The 23,804-nt window shown below is 39.7% G+C and overlaps 1 long non-coding RNA gene across 1 annotated transcript in view; it reads right to left on the reverse strand.

The window, feature by feature from the left end:
• LOC129169827 (uncharacterized) overlaps window positions 1–23,804 on the reverse strand; it is a 97,988-nt gene that overhangs the window by 29,605 nt on the left and 44,579 nt on the right. Inside the window, exon 4 of the long non-coding RNA XR_008566477.1 lies at window positions 2,282–2,466. This is a non-coding gene — a long non-coding RNA (uncharacterized LOC129169827). The remainder of the gene's footprint in view (window positions 1–2,281; window positions 2,467–23,804) is intronic.

Here is a 23,804-nt window from a genome sequence, read left to right on the forward strand (position 1 = left end):
CGTGGCGTTTCATTTGGCTACCGACGGTGGTTAACTTATTCTTACATTCGTATGATAGTTGAGAATTTTCACAAGTTCAAAACAAAGAAGAATATTCAAATGTTACTTGACGATTAGGATTTCAATGAAAAGCATTGTTTCCTTTTACTGCGGACGGCGGTTGACTTATTTTTACGCTTGCCAGTTAACAGTTAAGAATTTGGTCTTTATACAGTATTGTTTTACCCTTTTAATAGCGGTGAATGACTTATTTTTACACTCGTATGACAGTTTAGAATATTAAAATATGACTTCAAACATTGCCTGTGCAATAAAGGTTTATACCGGCGACAGTTTGACCCTGTCACGGTGATGGGATTTTTTTTCCTATGCAGAAAAAAATGTTTTGAAACAAATTGTAACGGATAATAAAAAAAAAAAACACTTTATAAACGGAAACTTCCTTTGAAATTATGGCAAAATACGCTATTGTGGCATAATATAGCATTTTTAGCACAAAATGTTGCCGAACACACTTTTTTTCCACTATGGAGCTCATATTGTTTTTACTATTTGCATTTGTTTGCATAAGCTTCGACTTCTACTTCCTCTACTCATCAAGCGCTGCACAAAAAAGGGTGAAAATTGGTCAAAACGTGCAACCCTACCGTGTAGCCTGTGCTATTATTTTTCTGACAAATACACCACATGGTGGCACTGTAATTAGACCCCAAAGTCTGATCGACTTGAAGTTTCTCACACCGCTGAATGCACTCAAGAAAACACCCACTGTAACTGTAATTTGATACACACTGACAAGCACGTCTGTAAAATTGTCCATAAGTCACTGAGCATTTATTTAATGATTATAAAGCTGTGAGGATATCTGTGTCACATGTATGCTAGCATGTCTTCCAAAGTACTTGGAGCACAACCCATAGGGGGCGCCACAATGTCATTTACAGTCCTGTGCAAAAATGATGGGAACTAATAAGATCCCAGCAGGGAACATCAGGAGCAGGCGTAGATCAACGAGGAAGAGCGTCTCATTATTTGGCTCTCAGGCTGATTAACACCTGCACGGATGCCAAAAAAATCTCCAGGCAGGTTTAAAACTGCAAATGAATCACGGGTTTATGTTTACCGAGCAAAGTCATAAATAACCACGCGCTGCAAGTGTGAAATCATTAGCATCGTTACGTTTTAGCTGCCTCGATGTTGTCGTCCCTAAAGAGAAGCTATCACAACTGCACTGGCACTGGAGCGAAAGGTCAGAAGGTGGCTGCTTTCAGAGAGATAAGGAGATTTTTTTTATTTTTTCTTTGACAAACATCAACTAAAACAATCCAAATGTAACTCCAATATAATAATCTGTGTGTGACAGGGATTACACAAAAATGTCTAGGATGATTTGATGACGCTTAGCGGGCACACAAAGAATAATCTAAACCAAAGAGCTTTTCTGTTGATTTCAAACCCCTTTTTAGGTATTAGCATTGAAAAATCAGCTTTTACCTATAAAATACCTGTGAAAAACCCCGATGCAAAATATGAAATATGCTGTATAAAAGCATTTGTCGCTATACTTAATTTGCATTGCAGTCATCTATGTCAAGTCATGTATACAATTTAATAGTAATAAATTACAAATATCAGTTCAGAAATGTGTGTTTGGTAGATTTTGTACCACCTTCTGGACTGCCAACCCACAGCAGTGTGTGACCAGCATGAGCATATGGCTGCTTTTGAAGCAAATTGCAGAAACGGATACTAATACAGCACTTTTGTAAACAGTTCAACCTAATGTTATCGGGTTAATTATTCTACAGTGATGTAAAAGGTGAAAACTAGTATAATATGTGACCTTAAAAGAAGGCCATGAGAGGACCATCGGAGAAAGGATCTTGGGTCCTTGGAACGCAAATTTCACATATGTCAATGTGCCCGATGGGCAAATACATAGCATAATCAGGCTGCATGTTAATACACACAACAGACAATAATATGAAAATGTGCTTCTAGAGTGGCTGCCAAGTTTGCTTTTCTAGTTTTTGGCCACGTCGCATAGCTGCACAAAAGCACTGCATGAAAAAAAGTGGTTCATTATTGTTGGCCTACGAAAGAGAAGCTTATTGCCAAAGAGTTGTGTAACGTGGTTAAAAATATGAAGTAATGCAGCTTGGCGAGAGAAAAAAAAAAGGCAGTTGAAGTAAGCTCACAAAAGAGAATAACCAGCCAAAATACCGAGTGTTTCATTAAATGTGTCACGTCCGAATAAATAAGTCACTCCCTGCTCACTTACTTTTAATGATTGCTGCCTCCTTCGATCGCTTCGTGCCCCGCAGCATCCGCCCTCCGTCCACCAAGGCTCACGGGCGTCCTCTTTGTCATTGGCAGCGCGACCTCTACCTTCCCCTCTGGCACAGGGTCAATAACTCACAGGGCCCGGACTCACAACCGTTGTCCCTTGTGAGTCTCTCCGACAAGCTAGGGGGGAAAAAATGAGTTCATTACCAATCGCGCTGCCAGGTGATGGATTTCACGGAGGAACCCAGGTAACAAAAAAATCAAAATAACAGGGAAGCAACTCAAGGTGACCTTCACTGCTAAGACATCTTTATCCGACATAGGCTCCCGTGGGGACGTATCAAAGGAGGCAGCATCGGTTTCAGTGTCAGACTTGTTTGTTTTTTTTGTAGTTGCGTGTGTCGTTACCCGAAACAACCTTGAGCTGCAAAGTCGGCCGTAAGATGTTCCCCACGGACTCTGATGGTAGTTTCCATCAGGTGATTGATACACTTTGTGTTCCATACGGTCATCTTTACCGTTTAAGAAGTTGTGCAGAAGGTTCTGCATAGAATGCCTTTTAGCGTGACAACTCCAAACCCAATTAACTGATGATAAATGACGGCATTAAAGACAATGCAGCATAAATGATAAATATCTAGAATTTTAGTATGGTAGGTATTGATATTGGATATTATTATTATTATTATTATTATAGGCCGTTCATCAGCTGATCAAAAGTTTAAGACTATAGCAAAAAAACAAACAAATCCCCCTAAAATTAAAATAAAATGTTGAAAAAAGAACTCTTGTTAATCAGCTGAAAATTTGATTTGGGTACGCTTGATGCCAGTGTTTCCGGGAGGCTATTTGGAGATGAGATGGCTTCACAGAGGGCATCCACTGTCTGGAACCGATGTCTATTTTTGTCAACTTCCCTTGCCATCCATCGCCATAGGTTCTTCATTGGATTTAAATGAGGGGAACACACAGGACGGTTTAAAAGCATGAGGTTATTCCTCTGGAAGAAGTCCTTTGTCAGGCAGGTATTGTGAACTGTAGCGTTGTCCTGTTGAAAAACCTACTCATTACCACACAGACAAGGGTCTTCAGTCATGAGGGATGCACCCTGCAACATCTACACATAGCCAGCTGCCGTTTGACGCCCCTGCACAACCTGAAGCTCCAGTGTTCCACTGAAGGAAAAAGCAGACCAGCTCATGATGGCCTAACCTCCACTGTGCCGCGTGGAAAACATCTCAGGTGGGATCTCCTTGTCATGCCAGTAACGTTGGAAGCCATCAGGACCGTCAAGGTTACATTTTTTCTCATCAGAGAATAAAACTTTCTTCCAGCTTGTCCCATGTTTGGTGCTCTTCTGCAAATTCCAAAAGGGCAATTTTGTGGCGTTGAAGGAGACTAGGCGTTTTTTGTTCTTAAAACCCTTCTCTCGCAGATGCCGTCTGATGGTGGTCGGAGAGGACGTAGGCGCGACTTGGCAGCCACGTTTCCGTCAGACTACCACAAGGCAGCTGTGGCTACAGATGTGGGTCACCACCACCACTGTGAGACTGAGGAGTGAATGATTAATGGATTCACTTCATTGTGAAGCGCTTTGGGTACCATGAAAAGCGCTATAAAAATCGAATTCCTTATTATTTGTCCGAGAATCGTCCCAAGTTTTGATGGGCAGCCAATCGGATCCTCCAGTTCAGGACCGGTGACATTTTTTTGAGTCTATCCCTAATGGGGGTGTGCCTTTAGCGTCATCGTTCACACGCACACTTCCCCCTTTAACGTCCGCATGCTGTCCTCAGTCACGTCCGCCTTTCCTCTATATAAGCAGCGTGGCGGCAGGAAATGCTCCCAGTCAGTCAAGCGGAGTCAAAGTCACACAACAACATTTACAGATTTTGGAGAAAATGTCCATTTTGGAGAAAATGTAAGACTTTTAAGTGCGCCTTAAGGTTGTGAAAACGCAGTATGTGTAATAGCATTTCACACAAACTGCTCTGAATGTAAAGATATGAACACGACAGCCACTCAGCATGAAGAGCGTTAGGTTTGTTGACATATCGTACCTACTAGTTTTCAGCATGATCAATATGATGTTCAGTCTTACTTTCTCAAGAAAGTGTCTCCAAACTGCTATATTTTTGCATTGATGCTCAACTGCAACACTTTGAGGCGGGACATTTCATACTTTGCAGTGCTCTCAAAAGACATCATTTGGACAGCAAGGACCAAGCGGTGAAGTATGGGTCCTCACAGCCCATTCCCAGCACCCGCTAGTGAGGCAGCATCTGCAGCGCTTGAAGGCAGCATGGCAGCCATGCAGGGCAGCACCAGACCAAGCTGTTAGGCCTGCTGTCTTGTAATCCATTCCAGAGCGGCGGCGCAGTCGGGAGGACTCCATGGAGGCGTCACTCCCAGGGTCAAAGGATATGGTCAATACAAGCGTTCGGAACATGTGGTCGGTCACAGTGGTCGGCCGCTTGCGAAGCGAGTGTTTGTTTCTGTACAGTAAATTGCTGCCAAGCTTTTCTGCTATCACTTCTCGGTTTTCTTTGAGGCACTACATCCTTTTGTCTTTGTGCACCCAAGCATGCTCTCTGGGATGGCGTTGCCAGGATACGAAGCTGCGTGCTTGAGAGACAGGTGAGACATGTCGCCAGGAGAGGCAGGTTTTTATTTGGAGAGGCCGCGCCTAACCGTTGTCAGTCTTCAGAGCAGCGTGTGTGTCAGCTGTCCTCAGCAGGCGGAGGCATTGGAGTGTACAGCCCCAGTCTGCCGTTCCTCGGCTGCACTCGCTTCCCAGTCGCTCCCGGGCTCAAAAGCCAGCCAGGCCAGGCGTGGCACATGAGTTGGTCACCCTGCGCTTGCTTTTGGTCAAAAACTAAGCCTCAGTGCAGAGCTTTTAGTTTTCATCATATTTCTATAATAGTGTAAGTTTCATTATAAATGCTAAATTGAGTAACATTAGTAGGATTTTGTTGAAAACGTAAAGAACTGGATTTAGTAGAACAGCCAATAAAGCCAAGTTCTTGTTAATGACTGCAGCTAATGGCTGGATGAAAAAAAAGATTTGTTTGCCCACACTTGTTGGATCAGCTTGTTTAGAGAAGTTTTTAGCCCTTTTTGATCAGCGTTTTTTGTTTTGTTATTAATGAGCGCCATGAAAGTAACAAGCCAAAACTGCAACTAACTTTGCAATAAATAAATAAAATAAAATATAGCACAGCAAAAAAAAAAGGATTGAAAAATGTACCTGTGTGTTTAAAAAGTATAATTTTTTTTTTTTTTTTTTTTTATCGGGCCTGTATTTTTCCTTTTTGTTTTTAGGAGCAATCAAAACAGTTTAACAGCAACGTATTTCATTAAAAATATAAAACACAAATATGACTCTTATTTGTGATTATTTGATTACCTTTGATGGTCTTCGTATTTTCGTGACGTTGCAGAGAAGAGGTGTGGGTGCGATGAATGATCTGATTGGTTGAACTGCAATGTGAGCCCCGCCCACACCACAAATCGATTCATGTCCGGCTTAATTAATGAATGCAAATACATTTTTGTATTTACTTAAAATTAGTCCAGTTCGAAACTGAAACATCTTTTTGGACAATTTCAGCATTGGAGTGCATTGGATCATAATATGTTTATGCCATCATTTCGATGCTACATAAAGCTCCAATCTAAGTGGCTTGTTGTGCGATGTAAAAACCAACACAGAAGAGGTGAAAACACATAACTGTAAAACCTTTATAGTACGCCTAGTATTTTTATGTCATGTTTTACAGCCCAGCTGCCACAGACACAGTTTGTAAGTGCTTTAATTTACTGATATGTAAGAATAGCCTCTTAAGGCACAATTAGCAGTGAATGTGCATTAAAGTGTCAGAAAAATAAGAAAGAAGAGGACATTTTAGTATTTTGCCTACATGCTCACATGGCACACAGATTATATTATTAATGGCCTTACAAAAAACGTCTTTATCCTCTAATCTTGGAATAATTAATGATGTCTAATTTAAGCATGTGCTTTATGATTCATGAACACGTCCGTTAATGAGACCATAATAAGGCGTCATATCCCCGTCCTCGCCTCTCATTAATCATGAACACCAAGGTCATTTGATGCCGTTTTAGTCCGCAAATGCCAACAATAATCACAATGGAACTAGCAGTAATGGAATCGGAAAGTCTGGAGTCATAAAATGTGTAAAAATTTTGTTTTTTTTTTAAATAATTTGTATCCCCAAAAAATATTTTATTGATTAAAAAAAATGATAATAATATAATATCAATTAAAAATACATAAATAATACTATCAGTAATCACGGAATATGCAAAGTTTATTAAGTAAAAACATACTAAAATGTTAGGGATTTTTATTTTATCAAAAAAAAACATTATTTTAGTATTTTGTTTTTTGAGATAGGAGATTGGAGGGTTTTCCAGCATGAAGCGCCTTTTTAAGGTCATGCCACAGCATCTCAATAGGATTCAGGTCAGGACTTTGAGTAGGCCACTCCAAAGTCTTCATTTTGTTTTTGGTGGACTTGCTGGTGTGTTTTGGATCATTGTGCTGTTGTAGAACCCAATTTCGTTTCAGCTTGAAGTCACAAACAGATGGCCGGACATTCTCCTTCAGGATGTTTTGGTAGACAGCAGAATTCATGGTTCCACTTATCACAGCAAGTCTTCCAGGTCCCGAAGCAGTAAAACAGCCCCTGACCATCACACTACCACCACCATATTTTACTGTAGGTATGATGTTCTTGTTCCGAAATGCAGCGTTACTTTTACACCAGATGTAATGGGACACACACCTTCCAAAAAGTTCAACTTTTGTCTCGGCAGACCACAGGGTATTTTCCTTTCCTAAGTCTTGGGGATCATCAAGATGTTTTCTGGCAAAATTAAGACGAGCCTTCATGTTAATTTGGTTCAGCAGTGGTTTTCATCTTGGAACTCCGCCATGCAGGCCGTTTTTGCCCAGTGTCTTTCTTACGGTGGCGTCATGAACACTGAACATAACTGAGGCAAGTGAGGCCTGCAGTTCTTTGGATGTTATTGTGGGGTCTTTTGTGACCTCTTGGATGAGTGGTTGCTGCGCTCTTGAGGTCATTTTGGTTGGCTGGCCACTCCTGGTAAGATTCACCACTGTTCCATGTTTTCATCATTTGTGGATACTGGCTCTCACTGTGGTTTGCTGGAGTCCCAAAGCTTTAGAAATGGCTTTCTAACCTTTTCCGAACTGGTAGATCTCAATTACTTAATTACTTTCTTTCTGGGGGGGGAACGGGGGGGGGGGGGGCAATCACTTTTTCACACAGGGCAATGCAGGTTTGGATTTTTTTCTTCCTTAATCATACAAAGTTTCATTAAAAAACTGGATTTTGTGTTCAGTTACCTTGTCATTGACAAATATTTAAATTTGTTTGATGATCTGAAACATTTACATGTGACAAACATGCAAAAAAATAAGAAATCAGGAAAGGGCAAACACTTTTTCACACCGCTGTAAAACTAGTACATGAATACGCTTGGTGATGGTGTAAACTCCACTTTGGATGGGGTTTGAATGGCTGGCCCTTCATTTCATTTGGATCCCACGTTGAGCCTTTAAATCTGCTCCCCAGGGCATCGATGATGAACTTAGGTGTTACGACATTTAATCAGACAGGCAGTGTACAGCCTCTCATCACTCAGAAAGGTTATTCTCTGGCAGCAGATATAGAGAAATGTCAGCAAATATTGCCGGGGCCTTTTCTCAAGACACCACAGACATCCTGCCGATATTTACACAGCGACGCACCTACAACAGTCTGAAGGATAAGGATCTTCCAGGAATTTGATAGAGTTGGAAAGCTCCCATAACGTCAATCATGAGTGTTTTTCTACCGAGCAATAATGGCGTGCCCTCAGTAGACAACAAACCTCTTTCAAGGTTAGCTAAAGTGGGAAACATTTTCTATCATGTTGTAGTGGGCAGAAGTTTCTGCAATCAGCAGTGTGAGCTGTGAAGAACGACGCAGTAATAAACTAACTCTACAAACAGCAACATACTGTGTTACTGCTACAGCTAACAGGCTAGTTCGTTCCTTTTCTTTCCAGTTTCTCAGTGACAGTCCGCAGTCCGTCCCTCGCTACATCGCAGTTTCAACATTGTGCCCTCACTATATTTTTCAAAAATGTATTCATGAATAAATGATTGCTGTTTCGTGGCTGAAAACGGCCTATTATTAGTTTTTCAAAAATGTATTTGTAAAAGTATTCTTGGCCTAAGTTAATTAAGCATTTTGAAGCATAAAAATGGCTAAACGAACAAAAATACAAATATAAGGCATTCAGAAGACGTGATCTAGTGTAATATGTGTGACTTGTGTGCGCCTTTAAGGAGCGGGGCCTGGGAAGTGACGTGTGTGACATCAGCTAGCTAGAGTTGACTATGTTAGCGGATTGCTGGCAGCAGCGTCTTTGCTTAGCAGTGTGGCTCCGAGACTGGCGTGAGTTGTGGCCGACAGCAGCTCCTGTGTGAATCTTCACTCCATATGTGTTCTCTGCTCGTTAATAAAGCGATCGCGAGTCTCTTCTTAACCGCAAACGGTATTCTACACTGGTCACAAGGTGTCAGTAACATTATATTGATGAGAAAATAGCCACTGCAGGAAATATGCTGTCAGTGCTTACGTGTGAGTCTTTGTTATGTCTTACACTATGTCTAAATTGTAATATTTTCTATTATTATGTCTACTATATTGGGTTATACGAGTATAAAAGTGACCTGTAAGGGTGTTATTTCATGTCTAGATGGCTCGAATCGTATTTAGAAGGTCGTAAACAGGTTTTGTATGCTCTAACTACAAAAATATTTCATTTGTAAATAGAGAATCCTTCTATTGCGGTTGGGTATAGAACCAACTACTTGGAGGGTAGGGAACCTACGGCTCCAGAGCCAGATGTGGCTCTTTTGATTTTTTTTTAACACAATCATTTTCTTAATTAATTTTTTTTTAATCTGACATTTTAAAATAAAACATTACAGAGATCACACTTTTTAATGCATTTTAATCCATCCCTCCGTTTTCTACCGCAACGCAGGTGGCCAGAGGCACTGCCACCTGTCCTTCCGATATTTTCCGGGTCAGACGCCCAAACTCGATTATTACTGAATAATGCAGTAGCCTACCCGGGTCATTGAGAGGTCAAGAAGTAAACTTCCCTCCTTTGACATAAAATACGGCCGTACGGTGGCCTCGTGGTTAGCATGTTGGCCACACAGTCAGGAGATGTGGAAGATCTGGGTTTCCTCCCACATTCCAAAAACATGCATGTTAGGTTAATTGGCAACGCTAAAGGTATGAATGTGAGTGTGAATGGTTGTTAAAACTCCTCTACTTGTATTTTCATTTTAAGACTTTAAATAATTCTTCCACCCCTGTCCCACCCCTGTGTAAACTTTCATGGTGTTTAGTTTATGCGTGATGCTGCTATCAATGACAATAAAGTAATTAGGCAATTATTTCATAGTAAGCTATTATAATAGGCCGCTCCTCTCTCTGCCGTTGAGTTGGCCACTATACGCATGATTACTGTAAATAACAAAGAAAATGTTCCCGAAAATGTTGCATCTCTATTCTTTGTTTTGTTTCTCATGACATGATTTCTCGTGTCTTCTTTAAAAAAAACTATTTAAAAAATAATATTTCTGCCTCATGCTTTTATTTGTCCCTCATAATATTATGACTTTATTGTTGTAAAATGATGACTTTATTCTTCTAATGCTTTGACTGCTCTTTTCTTCCATTTTTGCTGTTGTCTTTTCAGTATTCCTGTTCAACTGCATGTTCATAATGTGTCGAGGGCCATGAAAAAAACAGATGCGGGCAGCAAATGGGCCCCGGGACGCACTTTGGACACCCCTGCGATAACACAAATCATAGCGAGGATGCTGCAAGATGTCAGGAATGTACCATTGTTTATTTGGGGGGAAAAACATGCTTTCAAATGACTGAAATGTCACAAGATAAAGTCTTGTAACAAAAGAATCGTAGAACATCATATTTGTGTTTGTTAGTTAGCAGGGTGCTACAGGCTAAGACCCACGGGATGCTGCCATTTGCATTTCAGCAGTATTGGACCATTTCTATCAAGACTCATTGGATTTGCATCAAACTTTAAATAGGTCTCACTCCGCACGTGTGGCACCCCTCTACAAAATTTCCTCACAATCAGTTGTGCATTGTTTGCGCAAAGCTAACAAACAAAAATACGTTCAGAACGTTGGTACTTAATTCAAACACGTGTGGGTTTTTTTGAGGGTTTTAAAAAGCCATTCCCCCCCTCCTCTTCTGCCGCATTGACACGGGCTATAAACAAGCCTGGTGCCATTAATCCAAAAGACAACCCGAGGCTGTTCAAGGCCCCCCAGAAAAAGACAAGAAGGCCAATTTACGTGTTAGCCCCAGCAGCAGCCACTTCACCGCGTGGAAGCGCATCATTATATGCACTGTTTAGCAGATGCCCATTTAACATGCAATAATTAGATCACTTCAAAAAAATACAAATGTAGAGGTGTCAAAATAAGCTCCCCTGCTGGAACGTGAAAACCCCCCCACAAGGTCACATGTCAGGGGTTTGTTGAAGAGAAAAGATGCTCTAGCAAGCTTTTGTTTTGCTTCATCAAGCTTGTAGACAGTGTTTACATGCAAACATGCTGAATAGAAAACAGCAAATCAATCCATTCAAAACCACATTGACTTTGACTTATCTTTAAAAATATTGTCTTTGTCTATCGCCAGTGGACAATATCAGCACCGTAGTCTCAATAACCCCGCCCATAACTCCGCCCCCAGGGCGTACAATATCGCAAAATTGACCAAACATCAGCGTACCACAAGAGTGCTCATTAAAAGATTATGAGTGTGTTTGGATTTTTCTTTGGCTTTTTGTACTTTTTTTGCATCACCACTTGATATCAAAAGGTAGTGTGTTAGGTTGTTTTAATATCTTTTACATGATTAACTTTACTATTAAGGGCGTTACGTCATTTATACATTTTACTAGGAGCAGTGGTTAACTTATTTTTACACTTCAATGATAGTTAGGCATACATAAGGGGCAGTTCAAGATCCAGGTGGACGCTTGAGGCTTATAAGTTTTTATACATTTTTAAACAATGACAAACCCTGACAGCACCACTTTAATGTTTTGTAGCGCAACACATGTAGATATGCTAAGAGGTTATATACTGTATATTTCAAGAAAAGACTGCATCTCAGCTTTGTGATGTGAGTGAAAAAGCGTATTATTAGTGCGAACGTTGGTATTTGCTCTTTTTTTTCCTCATGTTTGCTGTTGTTTTTTGTTTTATTTTTCAAATATTTCAACATTCTTCTTAAATAATCTTGGTGGATTTTCTTTTTCTAATATTATGACTTAATTCCCATCGTAACTTTTCCACAACCGAATTTTCCGAAAATTACATCTTTATTTAGTTCTGTTGCCGCTTCTTTTCCTGTTAGAATACAACTTTTTTGTCTTACTATTTTTTACTTTATTCTTGGAAAAGTACAGCTGCTTTTTCATGTTGGTTTTTTTTGTAATTTTCAAACTATTTCAGCTATCTTCAAGTAAGTTTTCTTCCTGTAATTGTGACTTTATTCCCATAATATTTGGACTTTACTTTATCCTCGTAACATAACTTTTTCTGCAAACTCATTCTCCAAAAATGACAACTTCGTTCTTTGTTTTATTTGTTTCACGTAATATTACAACTTTTTTTAAAGTCTTTTTTTAATATTTTACTTTTATACTACTAAAATTACATTATGTTTCCTCATAATATTCCAACAATATTCCCGTAAAATTACTACTTTTTTATTATATTTTTATTATATTATTATTATTATATTATATTATTATATTTTTCTCTTAATGTTTTTTTGACTTTATTCATTTAAAATTACTGCTGTTTTTTACCTTTTTGCTTTTTTGTTTTCTTGTTAAATTACATTTTTAGAATGTGCCGCGGGCCTTTAAAAAAAAAAACAAATGCGGGGCGCTAAAGGCCCCATGGGCTATATTTTGGACACCCCTGTTTAAAAGAATGTTGGACCCTGAGAGCAGCAGTTTTATCAGAAGAGCACATCATGACTTCATTAAAAAAGGTGCCTTCTTATCCATTCTTTCAGTGCTTTATATACTTTCATCTCGTAAAGTGTAGTAAAATGTGAATATAGATAACTTCTCACTTACTGTATATTTCATAGCAGAAAGTCCTATTTGCTTAGTGTTAATAATGCCCATCCATTTCATTTCGACTTTCCCGCTTCATCACACCCACACGGCTCACGGGGTCCATTCTCCTGTCCAGGGAGCAGATAATAAACGCTGCCGCAGGTCCACACACACACACACACACACACATACACAGACACACGCATGCACACACACACACACATAGTTGCTGTTGTCTGATAGGCCAAAGATTGTGCGCTCTGTCAGCCTTGAGGAGCAGATGTTGAATTCTGTGCCTTTAAGGAGATTTTAATGGTGTAATTTATGTGAAGATATAAAGTGAAATAGGTCATCATCAGCTTTCAGCTCTCTCTCAGACGGAGGCAGTCATCCCTCGAGCCGACTGGAGTAAAGTGCTACCTGAGGAGTTAAATGGCCTAAAGGGGGGGACACGGGCCACCATACCAAGAAAGGAAAAAAAATACAACTATGGAACAGTGCAGCACATTGTTGCAGGAAAGTGCTTCCTATTACGACCTGAGAATTCATGTTGAGGGGCTTAGAAAGTCACCTTATAGAAACACACAGTGGACTCTTTAAGGGTGTGTTCACACTTCTCGTTTTTGGTTCCGTTAAAAGGAACTCTGGTGCGTTTGCTCTGCTAGTACGGTTCATTAGGTCAGGTGTCAACGCGATCATCCACCCTTGTGTGCACCAAACAAGCGGACCGCTTGAGAGATGGGTCTCGGTCCGCTTGCAAGTGTACTGTGGTGCGCTTGGGTTTACTTGGCCTCAAATGTGAACGCTACCCGGACCAAGGATAGGGACCAGTGTTAGAATCACAGCAAAATACATGCAGCAATGACAAATATGTAAGAGAAAATGGATCGGAAGTGCTGTCTCTCTGCTCTGCTTTGTTCATCTAAGTGTGGGACAATGACACACTTTAAAAGTATATTTTATCAGCTTTTTGTGAAATGTAAGCTGGTAAAAGTAGCAGAATATAACGATAACCTATGTGCTCAACCCAGTAGACAGCAATTTGGTTTGGGATGTTTGAGCTATGTCGCGTAATATGTCACAAAAGCTGCCCTTTAGAAGTATATATCAGAAGCTTTTGGTGAAATCTATGATGGTAAATATAACATCATACAGAAACAACATTTTGGTTTGGAATATGTGAGTTACGTCATGTATTTACTACTTTATGCATATGCTTTTTTTACTGCTCAGTCTTTGGTCCCATGACAAACATATCAGTGTGAACGCTAAGCAAACCAAACCACAAGTGTGTTTTTTTTTTGGTCCAGACTAAAGTACTAAACCACAAGTGTGAATGCAGCCTAAAAGTAGCAGATGGACTGAACAAACTTGACCAAAATCAGCGAGGCTTGAAAGCCACTTTCTCCTCATTTGCATCCCGACAGCTGCTGCAGGCTGCCTCCATATTAGGGATGGGCATAATAACCAATTAGTAGATTAACTGATGACTCACTGGAATTGATTGCTGATTAATCGCTACGACTACCACCAAGCAGTGACCCTGGCAGTCTTCCTAGTTTATTTTGTGAGCCACTGACTGCCAGTGTCAGCCGGAGATGATGTAGTTATTTAATAATGTAGTAGAAGGAACATTTATATGAGCGTGGCCCTGGGAATGGCAAATTGTGATTGGCTGGAGGGATCATCCCGGCTTTGTAGATAAAAACCATCAACTGTAATTTATATGCAATGTTGACGTTATGCTATCACTCTTTCAAAGGCATGTTTGGAAGGTTGATGAACACAGAAACTACATTTGAACTCTCAAGAGAGCCTTTGTGCCGCTGTTTTTTTTTTTCAAAATTGTATTTTCATTTTGGCTGTGTTGAATAAATATATATATTCACATGAAATGTGATAGAAGATTTTTAAAACATTTTAAATTTGGCATCTTTGCTCCTTAAATTAGCCTAAAATGGCAAAGCTACATAAAAGCCAACACATTTGCCTCTTGCAACTAAAAATGTCCCACTGAAAATGAAAGCATTTCTGATCACACATTTATCTTAACTGAAACTAATTCAGTCCACTACATTAAGATTTCTGTTTGGGCTGCTGGTCTTCAATTTTTAATAGCATATTTGTTCACCAGGTATCACTACTTTGTCCCATTCAAAGCATGCAGCAAAATTGATCACCTTTTACTATTTTCTGTTTACTGTGTAAACAGGATCACTGCAGAGACATAACAGACGGCCGCCGCTAGAACAGCAAGCTACCAAGCTAACTAGATAGCCTCCCCAATTTACTTATTCTAAAATTATGTGTTTCAAACTGAGTGGGGAAAAAGGACAGCGTAAGAAAACACAAACTTACCACTTCCACACAGAATGGGAGGATAACTTGTTTTCACTCTGTCATGTTGGACATGCCATGGCTGATTCCATGCAGTGTGAAGGTGAGGTAATAGAACGTCAAGTCCCATCAACGTAACATTACTGACGAAAATACTACATAGAACTTGTCTTTCAATATTTTTTGACTAAGGCCGTCAACTACAAAACAGCGAACATTTATTAATTAATTTAGGAAAAACAGCGATAGAGTGACTGAGCATTGTTCGAACCGCGATGTAGCGAGGAACAGCTGTGTACGGTATGTTTTTTAGAGCAGCTTTGTGGAAGCTGACATCAATAGGGTCAAATGTGTGAGTGAATTCTTAAAGGTAAAAACGGTCAAAATTACTAAAATAGAAATAATAATAGAAATAAATAAATAGCATGCAGATTGGTTGGTCCGAGGGATGCCTCCTCAAGGTTCATCATCCATCACCCTACATACATTAGTGGCCCTGACCAGCCCAGAAAAACACCCATGGCCACCCATCAAAACACACACACACACACACACACACACACACACACACACACACACACACACACAAACACACACACATTAGGCACAAGTAAATCAAATCAACAAGCATTTATTTACATTACTGCAGGCTCTAAGTGGATTGTAGAGAACTCTGTGCAGCTGTTATTTTCAATAACGAAGAAAAAACAGAATGGCACCTTCAACAAGGCCCACCAATCTTAATTTGGAAGAAAAATGTGTTGGTCCACAGAGATATCTATACCAATGCTAACAAGTTGAGTCTGAATCAACAGCACCTCTGCTGGTTGCAGCCAAGTACTGCACTCCAGTATGCATCAATTGCTTCAAGATGCAAATAACCGTAACCTGTTTCAGATAAATAGAAACAATTCTTAACAATTAACCAACAAATCAATCACATCACCCCTGCATAGCAATGCTCATCATGTGAAAGCATCATAGAGCCAATTCGAGCAGATTTGTGCACATTTGTTTCCACCTTTCTTTGAAGCACAGCAGCAAGCTGCATATCATGCACTGACTTGACGAAAGAAGCTACGATTGGTGCTTACTGTGACCCATTACATTTGCTCAAATACACGCCTCGCTGACAATACTGTAGAAGCATGTGATTTCTCTCAGCCAATCAATGGGAAGGAAAGAAAATGACAAAGATGAAACGTGACACTATAGCAAAGAATGATTATATAATTAGCATAATGAAATATGATCCGAGAAAAGTCTATTTTAACAGTATAATAGTATATTATTATATATTGTGAAAAACTAAAGACAAAATACTCGCCTATTATTACATTTTAAGGATTAAAATTTTTCTCACTTGAGTGGCGGGGGTATGCTGGAGCCTATCCCAGCTGGCTTTGGGAGAGAGGAAAACTCCCCACAAGTGGAGTGCCCAAACCCTGATCTTCCAGATCTCCTGACTGTGTGACCAACATGCTAACCACTCGGCCACCGTGTGTCCACTATAAATGTTAAACTTAAATTAAATTACTTAAATTAAATTAAATTAAATTAAATTAAATTAAATTAACTTAAATTACAAACTTTATTTTTATAATTTTAAACTATTTTCCAAATACGACTGGACTATTTCCCCGAAACATACACTACCTCGACAAAGCACATCACTTGCCACAAATATGATGGACATGCAGAAAATGTTCTATACTGCCAGAAAAATTCCACATGTATTACTTTGTTGAAGCAGTAAAAACAGAGCTTTTTACGAAATCCCAAAATATGTCAGGTTTCTTATAATGTGTGGCTAAATTGTCCTGATAAGCACATTTCTTGTGCCGCTAAACAACTTTGCAGCACATTTCTTTTAAGAGCGTAATCGCCAATGCAGAACATAAGTGGAACATATGGTGTTGATGGGCCCAGTGCACCAAAGGGTCCCATCACCTCAAATGGGCTCCATTAGGGCCTCAGTGGGCACAACCTCACAAACGTGCTCAGCCGACTCCAAAAACAGCTTTTGTTGTCACCACACCTCCACTGCCCTCCGGTTCCTCGCTGATTTACATACAAATTGATCTTGAGGTAAAATCAGATGTCATTTTTTTCGAGGGGTCACAGAGAACACGCTGAGATAATGAAATCAGGGTCCGCCGAGTGCTACGCTCGTGCAAGCTAGCAGATGGGCGTCCGCCTTTTATGCGCCGCCTGGTCGTGCTACTACGGCTGGATGCACGCCGCATGTTGGTGCGAATGTGTCCGCGTCAAAATGACTTAACCCGACGCCAATGACAAAAGGAAAACGTGTGCTCGTGAGCGATGATTCGTTTGACAGCCGCGTGTAAACGCCACGCTTCAATTTGCTCGCTCATTGCATCGCGCTAACGCACGTTAAGCTCGCGTGTTTTTTGCTGCATCCTTGATGATTTATTGCATGTAAACTTCCTCAAGTTAAGTTCCTCCTTAAATAGGCTGCTCCTCCCCCAGTTTCACCACATAAATGACAGACAGTTTGGGCTTGAAAAATGGCCACGCCATGGGGGGTGACAATTAGAAGGACAGGAACCTGATGGAGCATCACATCCCATTAATGCTGTCTGGGGATAAATTAAAAAGCAAGGTAATGTATGAGCAATGTTACTTTAGTGGGGGGCACAGCAAGCATGTGACAGGTGATTAGACCAGACATTCATCAAGTATTGTTATTTACACATTTTATCCTTTTTAAGTGGAATGACTATGACTATCATGACATAGGATCAATTCCAGCTCAATGTGTCTAGTGATTGACTGCCAATCAGTCCAGGGGTCTGCAACCTTTAGCATCAAAAGAGCCATTTGGGCTCGTTTCCACCTAATTAAAACCCACTTGGAGCCACAAAACCTATTTGACCACAAAATTGAAGGTAACACTACATATACAGTATAGTTTCCTTAAGCCAGGGGTGTCCAAACTTTTTCCAGCGAGGGCCACATACTGAAAAATGAAAGGATGCAAGGGCCACTTTGATATTTTGTAAACCAACACAGAGATATGCTAAGAAGATATATATATAGCTCAAGAAAAACATGCATTTAACTTTGGTAATGTACTGTAGGTGAAATGCTATTAAAAATTAAGTTTTTTCCATAATAATCCAGGTTTATTCTTTAAAAATGCAACTTTTGTTCTTCATTCGATCATTACATTTCTTCTTAATATTTTGACTTTATTCCCGTAAAATTACAGCTGTTTTTTCCATTTCTGTTGTTTTTTTTGTTTTTTTTTCAACCATTTCATTTCAGCTTTCCTCAAATTTTCTCTTTATATCTTTTAACAAGAATGTATTTTTTCTTTATTTCAACATTGTTACTAAAATTATATTTTTCCTCATTTCAGAAGTTTATACTTATAAAATTGTAACTTTTCTCTACTGAGAAAACTATTTTTTCTCTTAATATTTTGGCTTTACTCTGGTCAAATTTCTGTTTTTGATTTTTTTGGGGTAATTTTCAAAATATTTCAATTTTCTTCTCCTAATATTTTGACTTCATTCCCATGTTATAAATTTCCCCCCAACCTAAGTTTCCAAAAATTACAACTTTATTCATTGTTTTGGACTTTTCTTTAATATTTCAACTTCATGCTACTAAAATGACGTTTTTCCTCATACTGTTACTTTATTCTTGTGAAATTAGGACTTTTCTTCCTTGCTAGATTACAACTCTTTTTTTTAAATATTTTGACTTTTGATTGATTTCCCCATTTTTGTTGCTCTTGTTTTTTTTCTTAAGTTTCCTTGTTAAATTCCATTTTTAGACTGTGCTGTGGGCCGATAAAATCACAGTCGTGGGGCGCAAGTGGACCAAGGGCCGCACTTTGGACACCCCTGCCTTAAGCGTTCCTCTTATAGTCTTGTGATGATAGTGATGAGCCATACCTGTTACCACCTGGCAATTAGTCATGTTTCTTAAGACTTTTCTTAACCCTTCCCCACCGATTTCGAATCAACATTCGCAATAAAAGTGTTGTAACACATCGATTAGTTCCAGTTACAGCACCGCTCTCCATGTCGCTTTAGCTGCCATCCTTCAATAGCGACAAAGGAAGCTAACAAGCGAAATAGTTGACCAGCATCATGGTTTCTCACCGACTTGACTCACCAGAAAACACTAAGGGTGTCACGATATAACGTTTTCACTTACATTTTGATACAAACATTGATCCGATATCAACACCAATCATACCTACTTTTATCATTTGTTTTGTAGTATGGAATATTAGAAAAGCACAAATCATTCATACATTTATGACTTATTTTGTAGAGTGGAATGTTAGCAAAAGCTTGATCAAGTGATATCAAACAGAGAATAGTCAGCAACAGTAGTTTTGAGAACAACTCACCCATTTAATTCTTTATGCGTGTGGTGTATAGTTTCATCCACAATGCAGTGGAAGCGAGGCATAATACAGCGAGGTTCGAGGTGCTTAATGAAAAGTTTAAACCCGACATTACTCACCACCGACAGGGGCTAGCTCTTTTCTGTTGTAACTAATGCCTTTTTGCCGTCCCGTGGGGGTTTCCCGTGTGATGCCGCTTTATGTTTGCGATGAGGCCGGTCAAACTAAACTTCCCAATTCTGGGCTACCATGGGAAAGTCGTGCATGACAATTTGCATCTGTCTTTTTAATGCCATCACTCGTGCTCCTTGCTATTTTGTTAGCACGCTAGCAAACACTGTTGTTGTGGTCACATAGGCTCTATCCAGTCACTGCTGGATAGGCGTGCTGAGGTGGAGTCTGGAATCGACTGCTTGTTTTATACCCATATCATCCAACATTGTTTTTTTTGCTGATATTGCCCGTTATCGGATCAAGAAATCCGCTTTATAGTTCATCACTGCCCTCCCTAGGTTTGACATAGTGGGGCAGGCCCCTCTGGGGGGTACGGTAAACTTTCAGAGGGCACGCGAGAGGGCCAGAGTACTTTCAATTAGGGATGGTCTGATCAGGGTTTTATGCTGCCGATTCCAATACTGATCATCCATGAGATCGGCCTATACCGATACCGATCACATGGATCTTAACTCTACATTTTTCAATGTATTTATGACGAGCGGTGTTGGCCAGAGGGGCTAGCAAAAAGGTAACTATTAAAAAATAAACGTTTCGGCGGATTGTCTTTTGTTTTTGCCTTTATTTGTGTGAAACAATTTTTGTACTATTTGACACAAACCTGAATTGAATTTGATGCGTGACGTTGCTGCCGTGTTGTGCAATAAACTGGTTCATAAACCGACCAGGCAGTCAAACAAAGCTATGTTTTTCTTTCCACTTTTTCATGCACCCCAAATCATGATGAAGTTATATATAACGAGTTTTGAGACATTTCAACTTTTTCCTACAGCAAAAACAAGAAAGTAAGTTTATGGCTTTAAATCCATGCATGTGAAAATTGTCTCCGAGTTGAATGAAAAGGCACAAAAAAGAATTATAACCATACGCTTTGTAGCCTCAGAACGCTCTAACGGAAGCTGGCAAGAGAGAAAAAAAAGAGGATTCTGAATAAATGCAGCAGAGGGTCTATGTTGTAATTCCTCTACTTGAAATCATAAACACGAGGAGAAGAAAGAGAGGAACGACGTGAGGCCCACAAGTCATCAGTCAGAGTGACAGCCTTGAAATGGAACAATGGTGTGGTCTCCTCCCCACCTGGGGCTGCACACTGCTTTACTTAAATAACTCTTGTATTCATCACATTGCTCCCAAACACACCGGCGCCACCGTGTCAGAACGGGAAGAAGAAGAAGAAGAGGCTTGTAAATGTGTTCGTCTCAGGCTCAAAACATTGGGCGGAGGAGCGAGAAGTGTGATTAATGCATGCCGCAATGAAATATAGGAGTTAGAACTCAATCTTTTACCAGGGAATTGGTCTGTGAAAATGCTCCAGCCCCAAAAGCCATCTTGCTGTGCAAAACCTTAATTCAGTGAGCATTTAAAGCAGGCCTATTCAACTAAATTGTGACTCAAAGATCCTCTATATCACAGCACTACTCTGCTGTTTTTAACCACCTACTTCCAAAATGATAGCCAAAGGTTCTCTACACGACAGCAGCGATCTGCTGTTTTTAAAAGGAACTACTGCCAAAATGCGAGTCAAATATCCCCTAAATGACATGAGCGCTCTGCTCTTTTTATGTACCTACTGTAAAAACACAAGTCAAATTTCCTTTATATCACAGCTGTTTTTAAGGATCTACTAAAAAAAATGCTTGTCAAAGATCTTCTATCTGGCAGGAGTGCTCTGCTATTTTTAAGGACCGAGTGCAAAAACGCTAGTCAAAGATCTTCTATCTGACAGGAGTGCTCTGCTATTTTTAAGGACCGAGTGCAAAAACACTAGTCAAAGATCTTCTATCTGACAGGCGCACGCTGCTATTTTTAAGGACCTGCTGCTAAAACACAAGTCAAAGGTATTCTCTTTAACAGGAGAGCTCTGCTGTTTTCAGGGATCAACTGAAAAATATTTTCATCAAAGATCATCTACTTGATGGGAGAGCGTTACTGTTTTTAAGGAGTTTTAGTGGAAGATCTAATGCCAGGAGTGCACTGCCATTTTTAAGGACCTACTGCCAAAACACTTGTCAAAGATCCCCCATATCACAGGAATGCGCTGCTGTTTTTAAAGACCTACTGCAAAACACTAGTCAAAAATGTTCTCTTTAACAGGAGAGCTCTATTGTTTGTAAGGATCTACTGCAAAAACGACAGACAAAGATCGAATGCCAGGGAAGTGCTGCTGTTTTTAGGTACCTACTGAAAAAAATTACTGGTCAAACATCCTCCAAACGTCAGGAGAACTCTACTGTTTTTAAGGCTATACTGCCAAAACACAAGTCAAAGATCCTCTATATGACAGGGATGCGCCGATGTTTAATATTCTGCTGCAAAAATGTTAGTTGCTCCAAAGTTCTCACGGGACGTTGTGATGCCATTGACGGTCCACATTTGCCCTGCGGGCCGCCAGTTGGACTGCCTTGATTTAAAGCCTTTCGCCACTGTTCGTGATGTCGTGCTGAGGTGACGAGGGAGCTCATCATGGCGGAGTATGTTATTCTCCTCTCTGGCCACGCTCAACAAGATGGGACAAATAAATCAAAAAACCACCGATAACAAAACGGATCACGGCCCGCCGCGCCACTGGGGGACAATCGGGGCCGCCGCCTGACGAGCGGCGAGCCAATAGCGTCGCAGCCTGGGCGCAATAAATTTAACACAAATTGCCTGCCTTGATTGGGTTCATGATCTGTGGACTTGAGTGTTAAGAGCCTCCAGTAAAAAGGTCTGACAAATGGGACGTGCTGAGTTCCAGCACTACTTAATGCAGTTAGAAAGATGGGAGGGAAAGAATATTGAAGGTGATGCAGGCAGACCCTCCAAATGCTGGTGTGTGTGTGTGTTGGGAGAGGGGGGCACCACACAGACCTCCTTAAAACCACTATAGTGGTACATACATCTTATAATATATAGGGCCCACTGCAAAATCGTCCATCATATACAGTATATACATTTAACAATATCTTCATCATTGTGTTTACAGTTTGCAGGGGTGTCAAATGTTTCATTGGCCAACAGGGCAGCTGTGATTGCGCCCAATAGACTCTGCCTAGCAACAAGAGGCAGGGAAGGACCGACAGTAAGAGCAACTCTAGTTAATCGATGTTGCTATAAAATAGTATTGGGTTCACACTAGAAAAAATGGAAACAAACTGGAAAAAAAGAAAAATTGCAAAAATAAATATGTAAAGCGGCTAGAATAAAAAGGTAATATTGCAAGGAAAAAAGATTAAATGTAAGAGAATGTTTTTTTAATAAGGTCGCAATACAAAAAAAAGTTGCAATTTTAATTAGTGGGTATCAACATTAGGACTTTATTCTAGTAGAATGCCGACTAATCCAGATAAAGAGATATACTTTATTAATCCTGTGAGGGATATTAATTCTAAGTCAAAATTTTACGGGAAACACAATAACGTGAATGTCAACAATATGACTTTATTCTAGCAAAATGACAACTTCTTCATTGTCGTTTTCAAGAAAAAGAAGCCATGATGTTATGAGAAGAAAAGGTTTTAACAAGTGAATGTCAACATCACAACTTCATTGTAGTAAAAACTTTAATTTAGGTTGTATTGTATTGTCATGAATAATAACCATAATAACCATGTTACGATGAAAAATTTCAATTTTTGAATATGAAAATGTCAACATTACACCTTTTTTCGTGTAAAATTACAACTTTTTATTCTTCAAGAACAAAGCTATAATTTTATCACAAAAATAGTTGAAATTAAATGTCAACATTACGACTTTATTATCCATCCATCCATCCATTTTCTATTCCGCTTCTCCTCATTAGGGTCGCGGGGGTATGCTGGAGCCTATCTCAGGTGACTTCGTGCGAGAGGCGGGGTACACCCTGGACTTGTCGCCAGCCAATCACAGGGCACATACAGACAAACAACCATTCACACTCACATTCATACCTATGGACAATTTAGAGTACAACTTTATTATAGTTACGTTTTTTCTGTATTTTTATTCTTGTCCTATGACATTTTATATTATATTAATAGAATAGAATAGAATAGAATAGAATAGAATAGAATAGAATAGAATAGAAGTATAATTTTTTTTCTGCACGGGGAAGCAAAATTAATTCTCTATATATCAGTTTTTATATGTAACAAAACTCTATTTAACTGTACAGTACAGGCAATTTTCAAAGCAACATTTTAACTTTAACTGTCATACAAGTGGAAAATTAATTATACGCAAAAATAATGTAACTTTTTGAGTCATAACAAGGAAGCAGTTCCTGTTGCACTTTTGTTTTGAACTACAGTGGCATATTTTCACCAGAAATTTAGGTCTACAGTGGATCTCCATTTTTCACAGGAGTTACGTTCCATGC

Source organism: Dunckerocampus dactyliophorus, chromosome 17 (assembly GCF_027744805.1).
Source record: "Dunckerocampus dactyliophorus isolate RoL2022-P2 chromosome 17, RoL_Ddac_1.1, whole genome shotgun sequence".
Taxonomy (NCBI): domain Eukaryota; kingdom Metazoa; phylum Chordata; class Actinopteri; order Syngnathiformes; family Syngnathidae; genus Dunckerocampus; species Dunckerocampus dactyliophorus.